The 12,292-nt window shown below is 40.8% G+C and overlaps 1 protein-coding gene across 1 annotated transcript in view; it reads right to left on the bottom strand.

Annotated features, from left to right (window-relative positions):
- The window catches only part of AP1G1 (adaptor related protein complex 1 subunit gamma 1), an 82,924-nt gene extending 72,160 nt beyond the window's left edge, over positions 1-10,764 (bottom strand). Inside the window, exon 1 of the mRNA XM_032323353.1 lies at positions 10,661-10,764. The gene's annotated coding sequence lies outside the window, so the exon portion shown is untranslated. The remainder of the gene's footprint in view (positions 1-10,660) is intronic.
- Positions 10,765-12,292: the final 1,528 nt, after the last annotated feature.

Raw genomic sequence — 12,292 nt, 5'->3', positions numbered from 1 at the left:
CCCACATCAGGCTCCACACTCAGGAGGGAGTACACTGTCCCTCCAACACTCTTTTGCTCTCTAAACAAAGAAACAAATACAAATCTTTTTTTTTTTTAGAAAGGCCAGACGGGACACATGGGTGGCTCAGTAGGTTAGGCATTTGCCTTTGGCTCCGGTCATGATCCCAGAGTCCTGGGATTGAGCCCCATATTGGGCGCTCGCTCTCTCTCTCTCTCTCTCTCTGCCTACTTGTGATCTCTGTCAAATAAATAAATAAAATCTTAAAAAAAAAAAAAAAAGAAAGAAATTTTCTACTCTCAACCCTAAAATTGGCACACACACACAAAAAAATCCTGAAGAGCCCACAAATATCAAGAATTGTAGCAAAATTCCCAAAACAAAAATTTTGTTTTTAAAGCTATGCCCCAAAGGGTACAATAAATGTTAGAGACAGACTATCTGTGCTTTGTATAAATACAGATGCCTTTTTAACTTCTCTGTATTTTCTGCTTTTATTTTTTTTAAGATTTTATTTATTTATTTGACAGACAGAGATCACAAGTAGGCTGAGAGTCAGTCAGGCAGAGAGAGAGGGGGCAGCAGGCTCCCCACCGAACAGAGAGCCAGATCCCAGGACCATGAGATCATGATCCAAACCAAAGGCAAAGGCCTAACCCACTGAGCCACCCAGGCAGCCCTATTTTCCTCTATCTTTTAAATAATAGACGTTTAATGGGCGCCTGGGTGGCTCAGTGGGTTAAGCCGCTGCCTTCGGCTCAGGTCATGATCTCAGGGTCCTGGGATCGAGTCCCGCATCGGGTTCTCTGCTCCGCGGGGAGCCTGCTTCCTCCTCTCTCTCTCTCTGCCTGCCTCTCTGCCTACTGGTGATCTCTCTGTCAAATGAATAAATCAAATCTTTAAAAAAATAAATAAATAAATAAATAATAGACGTTTATTTCAGCAATAAATCTTGCTTCAAAAATTCAAAATAATAAAAATCAGGAAAACTGTGAACTTTCAAAATAAGAAGACACTATTAGTATTCATCCTGGAAGGACATAGTCACATTTACCTAAAGGCATTTTCTACAGGAGAACATTAGAAAGTTTATTTCTAATCACCAGAAAGTGATTTCATACTAAAATAATAAAGTTTCCCTAAATATTCTTTACAAACCCAATTTCTGTTAATTCTGGATACCAAGAAAGGAGAGGAGAGGGATCTAGTCCACAGGAAATTAAAGATTCATTTTTAACCCATGTTTCTGACACTAGTTAGAAATAGATTGGGGGGGGGGGGGGCGCCTGGTAGCTCAGTTGGTTAAACAGCTGCCTTCAGCTCAGGTCACGATTCCAGGGTACTGGGATCAAGCCCCATATTGGGCTCCCTGCTCAGCAGCTTCTCTCTCTCTGCCTGTCACTCTGCTTACTTGTGCTCTCACTCTAATGCTCTATCAAATAAATAAGTAAAATCTTTAAAAAAAGAAAAAAGAAAGAAAAAAAAAGAAATAAATGGGGGGGAGGGGTGCCTGGGTAGCTCAGTCAGTTAAGCATCCAACTACTAATTACAGATCAGATCATAATCTCAGGGTCATGAAATCGAGTCCTATGTCAGGCTCTGCACTGGGCATGGAGTCCGTGTTAAGATTCTCTCTCTCCCTCTCTTGAAAAAAAAAAAAAGAGAGAGAGAGAGAAAGAAAGAAAAAGAAGAAGAAGCAGACAAGGAAAAATCCCATTAGCAATAGTATCAAAAACTACAAAATGCCTAGGAACAAATTTAGCAAGAAAGGCAAAGAACTACATGAAGAAGACTGTCAAATCGATGAAACCTTTACTGAAGAACCTAAAACTGAAACAGGACCTGAACAATGGAAATTCATCATAAGGAAAAATTTCGGTCATTAAAAATGTCAGTCCTCTCAGGATTAATATGTGAATATATTGCAATTCCAAACAGTGGGCTTTTGTGAGGTTTACTGAACCCAAAAGATTTATTTTCTGTCAATAGATGTAAAAACAAATGTTCAAGAATAGTTAAGAAAATGAAAAAGTACAGCGAAAGGAGTTTTTCTTTCTTTTTTCCCCTTAAGATTTATTTATTTTAGAGAAAGAGAGAGCACGAGCGGGAGGGGTAGAAAAGAGGGAGAGAGAGACTCTCAAGCAGATGCCACACTAAGCACAGAGCCTGATGCGGGGCTTGATCTCATGACCCTGAGATCACCTGAGCCGAAACCAAGAGTCCAAAGCTTAGCTTAACCAACTGTGCTACTCAATTGCCCCAAGAGGAGTTTTCTTAACAGAGGGTAACTTTTTATAAAATTATTACACTCAAACAGTAAATTAATAATAAAGAGAAAAAAAGAACCAGAAACAGAGCAAACATATATGGGACATAACATATAAGATGGCATTTAATTGGGGTGCCTGGGTGCCTCAGCTGGTTAAGTGTCTGCCTTTGCTCGGATCATGATCTCAAGGTCCTGGAACAGAGCCCCACTTCAGGCTCCTTGCTCAGTGGGGAATCTGTCCCTCTCCTGCTGCCCCGCCTCCTGATTGGGCATGCTCTCACTCTCTCTCACCCAATTAAATAAAATCTCTCTCTTTTTTTTTAAAGATGGCTTTCAGTTCACTGAGAAAAAGACAGTTTAATCCTCATGTAGCCAGCTCTCTATACAAAGGAAAACCATACAAGACCCACTGCTTCTTATCCTATAAAGGTTAATTCCAGGGGCACCTGGGTGGCTCAGTCAGTTGGGTATCTGCCTTTGGCTAGGGTCATGATCCCAGGGTCCTGGGATCGAGTCCTGTACTGGGCTCCCTGGTCACTGGGGAGCTGGGTTCTCCCTCTCCCACTGTCAAATGAATAAATAAAATCTTAAAAAAAAAAAAAAGAGTTAATTCCAGATGAATAAATACATATGTCATACAACAAAGAATTAATATATCATAAGATATTCCTACAAGATTTAAAAAAAAAAAGGGGGGGGAGGAAAAACAACTTAAAAGAAAAATGAACCAAGGACATGAACAGAAAATTCTCAACAAAGGAAATTCAAACAGAAAAAACAAACAAACAAACAAAAACATATCAACAGAGGCTAGCTCTAATAATGGCCAGGAAAACTGAGACAAACTGAAAGAAGATTCATCATCTGGCAGACGAGTAAAAATTAAATTATTTACATCTAAGGGTGTGATGCTACAGAAAACCCACTGCTAGGGGAGGTAGAAATGACAACCTACTTATAGAATAATCTGACAATAAAAACATTTAAAGTATATTCCCTTTAACCCAGAAATCCCATCTTGGAGAATCTATTCTGCCGCAATAAAAGTTGCAGCAAATAAGGTGACAGGTACAACGATGTTTACAAATACATAGTTTGTATTAACAAAATCTAGAAACAACTTAAATGTCCTTAAGAAAATCGCTGAGGGGCACCTGGGTGGCTCAGTGGGTTAAGCCGCTGCCTTCGGCTCAGGTCATGATCTCAGGGTCCTGGGATCGAGTCCCGCATCGGGCTCTCTGATCAGCGGGAAGCCTGCTTCCCTCTCTATCTCTCTGCCTGCCTCTCTGTCTGCTTGTGATCTCTGTCAAATAAATAAATAAAAATCTTTAAAAAAAAGAAAGAAAGAAAGAAAGAAAGGAAGAAAGAAAGAAAAAGAAAATCGCTGAATAGGGGCACCTAAGTGGCTCAGTAGGTTAAGGGCAGGACCCTTTATTTCAGCTCAGATCATGACATCAGGGTCCTGAGACTGACACGGGGCCCCAGGCTCAGCTGGGAGTCTGGGGAAGGATTCTCTCTCCCTGCCCCTCCTCTCCCCCATCCCACTCCCCACACTCTATCTTTAAAAATAAATAAATCTTTAAAAAAAAAAAAAAAAAAAACAACTTGAGTAAGTTATGTATGGTACACATTCATGTTATGAGACGGAACAGGGATGTTTAAAGAACAAAACTGAACTACATTTACTAACCAGGATGTGTTAAGAAAAGTTTGTTACAGAGTAATATAATAAGTATGATGTCACTTTTGTAAAAATAAAGCATCCTTATAAATGTGCATATTTAGGTTACTATATACAACACCTGACCAAGCATGGAGAGAAATACTGAAGTACATCCATAACCTGATAAAATAGCTGGGTAATAACAATGAAGAGACTGAGGGAAATTAATAACTTTAAATATGTTTTTAGATTTTTTTATTATAATAGAAACCTGTTATTTTATAAATTAAAAAGATAAGATTTAAAAAACTCTTAGCACTATAAAAGTATATTATTCAAACAGGAGAAGAGAATCAGAAACAATTCATTGAACTGCATCGACATATTTCCATTGGGGGTAGGGGGAGACAGACATTCTCAACTTACTATCAGCTTCCTTAGCAAAATGAGTTACATATTAAGTATTCAAAAGAAAGAAGATAGGGAAGAGTGGGATTCTTTGCTGCCACTTGAAACTTTTGCAAAAGAGTTTGAGTAAATCACAAAGAAAAAAGAATAATGCCAATTTCAAAATTAAACATTTAAATAATATTGTCAAGGACACAGATATGAGGTATCATATATGTGTTCTAAATCTGAAAATAAACTTCACTGACATCAACTCTACAGGTCATAAGTAAATGACCTGCAGTAGCTTCTCGTAACTCAGGACCCTGACTGCTTTTAGCTCTGGCATCAACCAGTTACCATATATCTGAATATGTGAATAATTTTTCTATATTATTTTCATTCATAACATCTATTCCATGGAGTAGCTACTAGGGGCCAGTCACTGTGCTATGTACTATGGATGTCATAAATTAGATAGCTCTTGTCCTCTGAAAACTCAAGGAAAGTTATTAGACAGTTGCAGTAGTTTAAAGAAAGTGCTACACCCCTTTGCCTGGGGGTAGAGAGGAAGGAAGAACACATTCACTAGGTAGAAGGGAGAAAAGAAAAGCATTCCAGGTATAGGTACAACAGGTACAAAGAAAATGAAAGAACATGAAGTATTAGAGGAACAGTATTAAAAAAAAAAAAAAAAAGTTCTGGGTGTAGGGGCAATTGGCTGGCTCTGTCCATACACCATGTAACTCTTGATCTTGGAGTCCCTGAACTCAAGCCTCACCTTGGGTTTAACAGCACTTACATTTAAAAGTTTAAAAATAAATGATGTTCAGGGGCACCTGGGTGGCTCAGTGGGTTAAGCCGCTGCCTTCAGCTCAGGTCGTGATCTCAGGGTCCTGGGATCCAGTCCCGCATCGGGCTCTCTGCTCAGCAGGGAGCCTGTTTCCCTTCCTCTCTCTCTGCCTACTTGTGATCTCTCTCTGTCAAATAAATAAATAAATAAAATCTTTAAAAATAAATAAATAAATAAATGATGTTCAGTAGGTGTAAATAAAAATAATACAACCAATTCCTAGTAAACTACTTCCCTAATTCTACTTTCTTAAATAGTCAACACCATTTACTAACTTTCATCACGGAATGTTTCTAAGGAAAACGTAAAGCCCAACTTTCACTGGTACAGACAAACACATATTTAAAAAACATGACGTATCCAAAGTACTACCAGAGAAAGAAGCTCTTGTCACAACAGCTTACCTTCAATAAATCATACCCAAAACCTACTATCTATAAAAATATTATTCTCACTTAGTTTCTCCACTCAGCTCAAACCAATGTTTTCACCATATTTAAAAAAAAAAATGTTATTTACTTATTTGACAAAGAGATACAGCTAGAGAGGGAACACAAGCAGGGGGCATGAGAGAGGGAAAAGCAGGCTCTTTGCTGAACAGGGAGCCCAATGTGGGGCTCGATCCCAGGACCTTGGGATCATGACCTGAGCCGAAGGCAGATGCTTAACAACTGAGCGAGCCAGGCACTCCTCTTTTCACCATATTTAAAAAGGATCACGTTTTCAAAAATATCAAAAAGTGGGAAGGGAACCAAATCCTTTGTGCAGACTTTAAAAATGAATTTTTAAAAATTAACTTCCCTTCCTTTTCTTCAGCTTCAAATGGGATAATTTCCCAATAGTGACATTTAGTAAATAGCTTCACTAAAATGAGCTGTAAAAACACTAATGGAACTCCTTTTAAGTTGTACAACTATATGACTATTTACTAAAGTTAGATCTTTTAACCCAATAGTGTACATCATCTATTCTATCAGTCTCATTTTTAAACCAAAGGTTTGTGAGGGGAGTGCAAATATTTTACAATCCCAAAGATCTAAAATCATGTCTTTCTCATATTTGCTCTTCCCCAAAACCCGTAACATTAACCGCAAGGCCAAACAAGCTGAAAAGCCTAGGATGCTCAGCAAAACACAAGAAAGATGGGTGAGCAAAGCAACTGCCTATCAGGTTACACTATGATTGCTGCACTGTAACAACAGAGAAAGGAGGTAAAAACTACTTGCCTTTAAAGATGTCTTAATTTATAAAGTGCAAAGGTCACGTATGTTTTCATCATCTTTTAAAAGACAATTACTTTTTTTTCTTTTGAAACCTATTTTTCACTGACAACATTTATAACTCAACTTTCTCTCTCCAATTGTCTAAGCAAGCCAAAAAACGAAACAAAACAAAACTTCCAAGTACCTAATGAAAAATCATTTCTCATTTCAATCACAGTATCTTACACCTTGACCTTTTTATACAAAAGTGTTAGTTAATGCTGACTCAACAAGTTTGGCAAGTATGAGGGTTTTTTTCACTTCTGGACCCTTCAAACTTTGACAAGAGATGTTCTAGTAACCAAGACTCACGCCAAATTAAATTATTCCTCCATGCCAAACTGTGTTATTACTCCTTCAGTGAAGGAGGAAAAAACAAAAACAAAACAAAACAAAAAAAAACTTACGTGTATTTTCAAGATAGAAATGAATGTCTTCACAGATACAAAATTTTCTATACAAAAAGGCAAATGGAAAAATCCTAATACTTTTTGACAAAGATACAACTTTATTTTTTTTTAAAGATTTTATTTATTTATTTGATGGACAGAGATCACAATGAGGCAGAGAGGCAGGCAGAGAGAGAGGGAGAAGCAGGTTCCTGGCTGAGCAGAGAGCCTGACAGAGGGCTCGATCCCAGATCCCAGGACCGAGATCATGACCTGAGCCGAAGGCAGAGGCTTAACCCACTGAACCACCCATGCGTCCCAAGATACAACTTTAAAAACCTATACACCCAGAAATATGAGAGCTTAAATAAATCTGTATGTTCTCTTAATTTTAAAATTAGTTGTTACTTTAAACCTTATCCTGCATGAAAGGAACTGAGTAAAAGTAACAGAGGGATGAAGACGTCAAAATCAAGAACTCACAACAATTGATAAAGCTGAGAACAAATGAATTTTAAGGACCAAATATAGCTAAACAAGTAGTTCCAGTTTATAGAAAGCTAAAGTAAAAGTTTTATATTCTCTGAAGCTAAATCTAAGAGCTTTAAAGTTTTGCTTTCAATTAAGTCCTGCTTTATACACAAAATTTTTAAATCCTCATCAAATGTAAATAAGGGGATTAGGCATTTGGAAAATCTGTTTTGGTATGTAGTTTCCTAATACATTTTTTTTTAATTAAAAATAATCTTTGGAAAATACTCAACTTTTTCAATACATATAGACTTTTAATAAATCACAAAAAAGCCTGGGGTGACCTGGGTGGCTCAGTCAGTTAATGGGCGCCTTTAGCTCAGATCATGATCCCAGGATCCTGAGACAGATTGCCACATCGGGCTTCCTGCTAGTGGGGAGTCTGCATCTCCCTCACCTTCTGCTCCCTCACTTGTGCACACTCTCTCAAATAAATAAGTAAAATCTCTAAAAAAAATAATAAAAATAAATCACAAAAAACCTGGAGGTGCCTGGGAGGCACAGCTGGCTTAAGATCCAACTCTTGGTTTCAGCTCAGGCTGTGATCTCAAGATGGTGAGATGGATCCCCAAGATGGGCTCCAGACACAGTGCAGAGACTCCTTGAGACCCACTCTCCCTCTGCCCCTTCCACCTGCTCTAGAGCTTTTCTTGTGTGCATGCTCTCTCACTCTCTCTCCCAAATAAATAAATCATAAAAAACTTGGACTTTTGTTTTTGCACGTCACTAATTTCAAGACTACGTTTTAAAATAAACAGGGGGCAAATTATCACCAAGGTATTGCTGACAATTTTTGTACTTTATAGTTTCACTCTAAAATTCACTATTAAGGGGCACCTGGCTGGCTCAGTTGGTAGAGCATTCAACTCTTGATCTCAGGGTTTTTGAGGTCGACCCCCAAGTTAGGGATAGAGTTCACTAAAAAAATAAACTAAAATTCATGTTTGGTTCAAATCTAGAAATGGTAAAAGGGAAACAAGGAACAAGAAATTGCTCCCAAAAGAAAATGAACTGAAGTTTCCTTAACATTATTGTTAAGTACAGTTAAGTTCTTTCAAGTATAATCCTACAACCCTAGACAAACTGGACATTCAAATATGTGATCAATCAACAGTGCACTAAACAGCATTGTGGTTATAATTTGTAAGGCAAAAGGACACTTTCCAACTGAATACAAACCACCTAAGAATGAATAATGTTTGACTATCAATACATTATACCACGAAATGAACAGAGTTAAGTAACACCTACCCGATAGCTCTTCCAATAACCTTGTTTTAAAAAATGTAACTCAGAAATGGAACATTTCAGTAACAATTACAAGGGGATATTTATTAAATGAATAAGCATTCCATAGATGTTCAGAGATGTGATAGTTCCTTTATCCAAAAGAGAAACTCCCTATCCCGAGAGTAAATACAGAAACACTAACATAATTTTGAAAAGTCTCTTTAAATAACAAGAACACTATTTACAATGAAAACATTCAGTCTCCTACTGAGACATCATATGACCAGTACAGGAATTTATCTACCTGGTGATAAGAATAATGCACTTAGACATGGATTAGAAGTATTAAAAGGTTTGATCCAAGTTCAAGTTATACATTTTTTTTTTCACTGCCTTCTTCATCCCCCTACAGGAGTCCATTAAGTTACATATTTAAATTTCAACTGTCACTAGGCTGTAATCTCAAATAAGCTCTCTTCAGCAGGTTAAAAAACCCAGGCTGAGAGGAAATAGAGGTGATTCAACCACACTCGCCTAACTTGAAATGTAGGAAATAATCAGTGAATTACTGTGAAATACTTTTTATTCAAGCATGCCATAATGCAAACATACTTTAAGAACAGCATAAAAGTTGGGGCGCCTGGGTGGCTCAGAGGGTTAAGCCGCTGCCTTCGGCTCAGGTCATGATCTCGGGGTCCTGGGATCGAGTCCCGCACCGGGCTCTCTGCTCAGCAGGGAGCCTGCTTCTCTCTCTCTCTCTCTCTCTCTCTCTCTCTGCCTGCCTCTCTGTCTACTTGTGATCTGTCAAATAAATAAATAAATAAATCTTTTAAAAAAAAAAAAAAAAGAACAGCATAAAAGTGGTGAGATTATAGATACCTGGAGAGTCTACATTTTTAAACCAAAATTGAGGTATATAGTCTGACAAGTATTATGGGAGAACAGCAGGAGTGAATATCCAAAATTCAACTAACCGCCCCCCCCCCAAATTCAACACACAGTCAACTTAAGTATTTTTCAGAATCAGTCAGCAAAGATCATAACCTGCAAGTTAAGATCACTAAGAAATCTTCACTCCTCTCCTCTGTTAAACTAATCCTTACAGGAGCCAAAAAAGTTACTTCCCTTTCTGCCGACGTCGGATTAAGATTCTTCTCGGGCAATTTTCATGCCCAGGAATATATAACACCAAGACAAATACATAAGTGTCGGTAAGCACCAAAAAGCCAAGTCTTCAGCACAAGGAGGGAATTCACAAATGAGAAAACATTTGACGGCCTCCTCCCTACACCCCTCCCCAAAGCCATTTAATCAGCTTTCCAAACATTTACTGGGGAAGCATACTCTACGCGAGTGGTTCGATGGCTCTCCTTCACCAAACCCTAACAGGGAAACATAACCAATCGTCCCGACTCTTCCAGACAGTCAAGAAAATAGGGAGAATTATTAGAAACTGCCGTGCGCAAGACCAAGAGTTTGAGAGAAGGGTAAGCAGGACACTCGCAGCTGAGTTAGGGAGTGGGGGAGGGACCCTAAAAATTAGGAAAGAAGTTGGTTGGAAGGGTAGAGAGAGGCGAGGGCAATGTCCGGTTCTGAGAGGACGGCACTGCAGAGCAGACAGCGATTAATTTGAGCATTATGAGGAGCTAAAGAGAGTTCTACGAAAGACCTGACCCGAGTACAAGATACAAGAACGCTGATACGTGGCTCAGAGAAGACACGCGGGGGTGGGACCCGCCCCGCTAACCCCAGGTCCCTGAATGAGCCCTCAAAAGAGGATCGAAGCCCGAGAAAGTCAATGGGTCCAAAGGAGGCCCGCACCGGCCGGGCAAGGCCACAGCACAGAAGACACCGGCGCGCGGAGCCTCCTGGTCCGAGGCCTCGGGTTGGCCCTCAAGAAGTCGGAGCAGCCCCTGGGGCTCCGGGCCCCTCCTGGGCCAGCCTCTGTCCTCTCTTCTCACCCCCCAAAGCCCAGCACCGGACCTCTGGTACTGACAGAAAGCTTCCGGCCGAGCGCTGCTGGCAGGCATGGGGCAAAAGAAGCAATATGTTCTTAGCGCCGCGAGTGACACTCACCGGCCCGAAACCTCGAATGAAACCAGCAGCTCCGGGGGCGGCGGCAGCAGTGGCAGCAGGAACCGAACATCCAAAATGGCGGCTCCCTCGGCCTCACCACCGCGACTGCAGGCGGAAGGATCCTTTTAGGAAGGAGGAAGTTTTTAGCTAACTTCACACAGTATAGCAGAAACTGTGGTCCCTGTCTTCCTCTTCTTGTCGATTCCGTGTTCCCTGGCTGCAACTTCTTGTGCCCCCCCCTCTCCTATTATCCAAGAACTCGGACCCCGCCGAGGACTATTTGCCAAGGAGGAGGTGACTGCTCCTAGCAGAGCGACGCAAAGCGTAGCAAGGTACGGGGCGGTCACTGATGACGCGAGACGCTGCTGCCGAGTCACCACTGCGAAGAGTCTGAGAGAGAAAGATCCGGCTGACCCTGGAAGCCTCCGAATATTGGTTCCGCTTGTGGGGGAGGAGGAGGCTGGGCATACCAGGAAGCGGCGGGGCCACCTGAAGAGGGCGGGGCTACCAAGGTGGCCGAGGAAGTGGGCGAGGCGAGGCAGGTGGCCACTGGGATTTAAGGCACAAATATCCCAAACTATTTCCTGTTGTGTTTGAGTCCTTAGCTTTCTTTCTAGGTTAAGTTCGGGAACATACTCCAAGTGGTCTCGGTTTCTCTAGATTGTCTACCCAGACAGTTCCTGGCTTGATAAATAATTACTAACACCTGACTCAAATATTTTCCACGTGAACGGTAAAGAGGGTCATGATACCTTGGCCCATTTAAGGGAAAGGTGACCTACCTAAACTAAAGTCCTTCAGGTAGATGGGCAGTAAAGTAGTCCTGAAAATGAATAAAGTACTGCACCTGGCTGGATGCCAAAAAGAACTGTACTAACCAAGGGTGCCTGGGTGGTTCAGTGGGTTAAAGCCTCTGCCTTAGGCTCAGGTCATGATCCCGCTGTCGTGGGATCCAGCCCCGCATCGGGCTCTCTGCTCAGCGGGGAGTTGGCTTCCTCCTCTCTCTCTCTCTCTGCCTACTTGTGATCTCTTGTCTGTCAAATAAATTATATATATATACATATTTTTTTTTAAAAGAACTGTACTAACCATACATCTTGAGTTTAGGACCTGTTATAGACAGGAGGTTGTGCTTTTTTCCTTAGGCACATTTATTTGGGGATTTCAAAATATTTTCCAAAAATTGAATTGAGGAGGGGCTCCCGGGTGACTCAATGGGTGAAGCCTCTGCCTTCCAATGATGATCCTGGGTTCTTGGGATCCAGCCCTTCGAGGGCTCCCACCTTAGTGGGGAGATTTCATCTTTCTTTGCCTTTCCCCACTGCTCCTGTTTCCTCTCTCTCTTTCAAATAAATAAAATCTTTTTTAAAAAACTGAACTGAGGGGTAGCCTGGGTGGCTCAGTGGGTTAAGCCTCTGCCTTCGGCTTGGGTCGTGATCTCAGGGTCCTGGGATCAAGCCCCACATCGGGCTCTCTGCTGGGCAGGAAGACTGCTTCCCCTCCTCTCTCTGCCTGTCTCTCTGCCTTCTTGTGATTTCTCTCTGTGTGTCAAATAAATAAAATCTTAAAAAAGAAAAAAAGAGTGAATTGAGGAGGTCAATCTATACAATTTCACTCCCGAACTACTAGGAC

The sequence above is a fragment of the Mustela erminea genome, chromosome 19, assembly GCF_009829155.1.
Source record: "Mustela erminea isolate mMusErm1 chromosome 19, mMusErm1.Pri, whole genome shotgun sequence".
NCBI classification, from domain to species: Eukaryota; Metazoa; Chordata; class Mammalia; order Carnivora; family Mustelidae; genus Mustela; species Mustela erminea.
The sequence above is the reverse complement of the archived record's forward strand: the minus strand, read 5'-3'. Positions and strand labels throughout refer to the sequence as shown.